Source organism: Sminthopsis crassicaudata, chromosome 5 (assembly GCF_048593235.1).
Source record: "Sminthopsis crassicaudata isolate SCR6 chromosome 5, ASM4859323v1, whole genome shotgun sequence".
In the NCBI taxonomy this organism is placed as follows: domain Eukaryota; kingdom Metazoa; phylum Chordata; class Mammalia; order Dasyuromorphia; family Dasyuridae; genus Sminthopsis; species Sminthopsis crassicaudata.
In genome coordinates, this window is record NC_133621.1 from 269,782,990 (window position 1) to 269,788,411 (window position 5,422).

Consider the following 5,422-nt stretch of genomic DNA (forward strand, 5'->3'; position numbering starts at 1 on the left):
TGGCAACAGCATGAGGGGAACTGAACTGCACGTGCTTTTGTTGGGTCCCTGGCTCCCGCGAATGCTGGAGGCAAGTCATACACTGATGAGTGCACAAGTGCTGGCTCCGTTTGACTTTCAGTGCCAGCGGTCCAAAGCTCCAGATCACGAGATTGGGTGAGCTCCAGGACTTTTGTTCACATCTCGGGACCCGCTCTGTTGCTTACCTTTGTGATGTGGGAAAAGTATTTCCTCTCCGAGACTCCATTTCTTCTTTTGTAAACTGAAGATATTCTAATGTAAAGTAGAAACTAGAAATATTTTGATTTATTTTGGATTTAATCCCCAAACCATAAAGAACTTCTGCCAACTGAAACAGTACAGGCTATTACCCATCTGCCTTTGTTCTTCACCAACCTCCCACCAAGTTTTTGTTTTTTGTTTTGTTTTGTTTTGTTTTGTTTGTTTGGTTTGGTTTGTTTTGGTTTAGTTTGTTTTGGTTTGGTTTGTTTGGTTTGTTTTGGTTTGTTTTGGTTTGTTTGGTTTGGTTTGGTTTGGTTTGTTTTGGTTTAGTTTGGTTTGGTTTGGTCTGTTTGGTTTGTTTTGGTTTGTTTTGGTTTGTTTGGTTTGGTTTGGTTTGGTTTGTTTTGGTTTAGTTTGGTTTGGTTTGGTCTGTTTGTTTGGTTTGGTTTGTTTCTTTGGTTTGGTTTGTTTCTTTGTTTGGTTTGGTTTCGTTTGGTTTGTTTGGTTTGGTTTGTTTTTTCTCCTCTCCTGCTTCTCATTCATTCATCACAAGCTCATATGATTTCTTATTTCAGTTCCAGGACCATTGAACTTTAGAATACAGAAATGTATATGCATCCTGATGACCCACTGCTACAACTGCTGCTAGTTTACCCTCCTCATCTTTACCTTCCTCCTTATCTTTTCTGTCCCCCTTTTTCCCTCTTTTCCTCCTCCCTTCTGTTTCTTCTCCATTCCTCCCGTTTACCCCCCTCTTCTTTTTTCTTTTCTTCTAACTTCTCCTCCCTCTTTTGATTGCTCCTGCATTTCCTTCTCCTATCCCTTCTTTCCTTTCCCCTCACCTTCTTTTTCCCTCTTTTCCTCCTTTTGTCCAAATAACCAAAATGTAAGCTGATTCTGTACGGTTTTTGGTCTCAGTCTGTATGTTGTTGGGTATTTTTGTGACATGACTTGTCAATACCTCCGCAAGGGATAGATGTTCTATATTATATCTGCCATGCCTGATGATATCCTGTAAAACTTCAATACTCTCTCTAAATGGCATGAGATGTTATGTAATACGTTTCATTATCTACCACCTAAGATTCAAATACAAGTTCTAAAGGCCTAATACTTGGGCTTCTTGATCTAATAGCTTGAATATATTTAGCTTTTGGCTTGCCTAGTTATGTGTCTTATGGAGCAAATAATATTATACACAGTATTATATATACATATATCCATTATTATATACATATTATATTTGTATAATTTGTGGAGAGTTGATGAATTGTATACTTTTAGAAATACTTGAATTTGAAATATACTTATTAGGAAGAGGATCAGTGTATATAAAGAATAAGTAAATTAAATTTGATAATATTTCATCTATTGAAGCAAATCATTATTTAAAACCTCATGGCTTAGTTACAGATATTTGAATTAGCCAAAGGTGACCTTGTAAGTCTTAAAAGTTCATGAGGTCCTAGAAGGCCACTAAAGCTGTAGGTTGTAGGGTTTAGTGAAGTAGTCAATAATGCCAAAAGCAACTGGCTGGATCAAAAGGAAGAATTCACCCCTTTCCCTTCCTTCTTGCCTCCCTCTTCCCCCCTCCCCTCCTCCCTCTCTCCTCTCTCTCTCTCTCTCTCTCTCTCTCTCTCTCTCTCTCTCTCTCTCTCTCTCTCTCTCTTTCGCTCTCTCTCTCTCTCTCTCTCTCTCTCTCTCTCTCTTTCTCTCTCTCTCTCTCTCTCTCTTTCTCTCTCTCTCTCTCTCTCTCTCTCTGTCACACTCATAAACAAAACAATGGTTGACTGCAGCTTGCTAATGAAAAATACGAAACTGCTAATTAGATGAATTGTCTAACTGAATTATTTGTCAAGACTTCCTCTTGATCTCCTTGCAGATTAACTTCTGACAAATCGTATTAGTTATTTCTAAAAGTCCTATTAGTTATTCCCAAAAGTTATTTTTTAAACATACACTATAATTCACTTATGCTAATCATTGCTTTCTACATGGGAAGAAGCAATTTGTCCTATAATCCAATGTATGGGGTAACATTTTTATTTTCTTTTTTTGTGAAAATTGTAGTAAAGCAAAAGTGAGTGGGAATTGATAGGTGTTTTAATAGCTGACAAATTTTATTGCTTGATCCTGCTATTTGAAAGTTAGGCTTTTCTCAGAACTGAACCATGGGAAAGGGTGGTAGGTAAAGGGAAAAAAAAAATTGTGGAGCTTGAATATCTTTGTAGTTTCAGCCAAGGGGAAAGAAGCTAGCCATTGCACTTAATGTGGGAACTTTGACATCATTTTTGAATCCTTTACATTAATAACTTTATTTTCAAAATATTTGCAAAGATATTTGTCAACATTCACCCTTGCAAAACCTTGTTTCAGATTTTTCAACCTTCCTTCCCTAGACAGCAAGCAATCCAATATATGTTGAACATATAAAATTCAAATTCATATATATATACATATATATATATATATATACATATACATATATATATATATATATATGTCCACATTTATCATGTTCCACAAGAAAAATCAAATCAAAAAGGGAAAACCCTGAAAGAATAAAAGCAAGAAAATGACAAAAAAATAATGAAAGTACTATGCTGTGATCCACATTCAGTCCACAGAGTCTTTCTGGATGTAAATGCCTCTCTTCATCACAAGTCTATTTGAAATGTCCTGAATCTCCTCATTGTGGAAAAGAGTCACATTCATCACAGTTGGTCATCACATAATCTTTTGTTGCTGTGTATAATGTTCCTTTTTTAAAAATATTTTTATTTTCAAAATATATGTACAGATCATTTGACAGTGTTGACCCTTGCATAGCCTTCTGTTTCAGATTTTCTCCTCTTTTCCCCCCATCCCTTCCCCTAGATGACAAGCAATTCAGTATATGTTAAACATGTTAAAATATATGTTAAATCCAATATGTATAAATACATCTATACAATTGTCTTGGTGCACAAGAGAAATCAGATCAAAAAAAAAAAAAAAAAAGAAAAGAAAGAAAAAAGAAAGTAAATGTGCAGGAAAACAAAATGCAAGCGAACCACAACAAAAAGAGTGAAAATGTTATGCTGTAATCCACATTTAGTTCCTACAGTCCTCTCTCTGGGTGTAGATGGCTCTCTTCATTACAAGATCATTGGAACTGGCATCAGTCATCTCATTTTTGGAAAGAGTCAGAATTGATTATCATCTAATATTGATGCTGTCATGTACAATGATCTCCTAGGTCTGCTCATTTCATTTAGCATCCGTTCATGTAAATCTCTCCAGGACTTTCTAAAATCATTCTCTTTCTTGATCATTTCTTTTAGAACAATAATATTCCATAGCATTCATATAACATAACATAGTCAGCCATTCTCCAATTGATTGGCTTCCACCCAGTTTCCAGTTTATTGTCACTACAAAAAGGGCTGCCACAAAAATTTTTGCACATGTAGTTCCCTTTCCTATAAAATCTCTTTGGGATATAGGCCCAATAGAAACACTGCTGGGTCAAAAGGTATGCACAGTTTGATAACTTTTTGAACATAGTTCCAAGTTGCTCTCCAGAATTGCTGGATCTATTCACAACTCCACCAACATTATATTAATGTCCCAGTGTTCCCACATTCCCTCCAACATTCATTTTTGTCTTTTCCTGTCATCTAGTAATATTACTTGCACAGGAAATGTTATTAATGACTGTGTATTAACAATGTCAGTCACCAATTAGCCACACTCTTCAATTGTACTACCTTTCTGTCTTATAGACTAACTTATTCTTCATTGATAAACTTCACAGAAATCCCATAACAAATGAGATTATAATTATCTTTTTTATTAGCAGTGTTAAAAAACTAGTAGATAAAGGGAATATTATTGACAGAATTTGCCTAAGTTTTGACAAAGTCTTTGATAATTCTATCTTTATGAAAACAATTGTTTAGCTCAAATTTGTCAGTGTACTACAGCGGTTTCAGAATTGTTTGAAAGAATAGACCTACATTATAGTCATTAATAGTTTAATGATAACTTTTAATATATAAGTATATACATATATATACATATATATATGTACTTATATATATTTTATTGAATCCATTTATTTTCAAAACATAAATAATGATAATTTTTCATCATTGATCTTGTGTTCCAATTTCTCCCTCTTCCCCCATTTCCTCTCCTAAATGGCAAGTAATCTAATATATATTAAACCGGGTTAAATATATATGTAAATCTAATATAGGGATACATATTTATACAATTATCTTGCTGCATAGAAAAATCAGATAAAAAAGGAAAAAAAAAATAAAAAGAAAATAAAATACTAGCAAACAACAAAAAGAGTGAAAATGCTATTGTGTGATCCACATTAAGTTCCCACAGTCTTCTCTCTAAATGTAGATGGCTCTTTTCATTACAAGAACTGACCTGAATCATCTCATTATTGAGAGGAGCCACATCCATCAGAATTGATCATTGTATAATTTTGTTGTTCCTATGTACAATGATCTCTTGGCTCTGCTTACTTAGCATCAGTTCATATAAATCTCTCCAGGCCTCTCTGAAATTATCCTTCTGATTGTTTCTTATAGAACAATATTTCATAACATTCATGTACTGTAACTTATTCAGCCATTCTCCAACTGATGGGAATCCATTCAGTTTCCAGTTTCTTGCCACTACAAAAGAGGCTGCCACAAACTTTTTTGCACATGTGGGTCTCTTTCCCTCCTTCAAGATCCCTTTGTGATATAAGCCCAGTAGAAATGTTTCTGCATCAAAGTTATGCACAGTTTGATAACCCTTTCGACATAGTTCCAAATTGCTCTACAGAATGATTGGATCTGTTCACGATTCCACCAATAATGTATTAGTGTTCCAGTTTTCCCACATTCCCTCCAAAATCTGTAAGGCAATTATTGATATAATTATTATCTAAGTTGGATTAGGGATTTTAAAAAACTGTTTACAATTTTTATGTATGGTTAAAATATAATAGTAGTTATTGATGAATAGAATTTCAGTTTTTCCTCTTTAAATGCTTGTCACAACAATTTATGTATATAGTTAGGAATATACTACTTTAAAAATTAATAAAATAAGGAAAAGGGAGAATCAGTTGTGAACTAACAGTAGTAATTTATTTATTAGATAAGGACATTTTTAGGCAGTAGTAAGATATATTAAAAATGCAATACTTTCT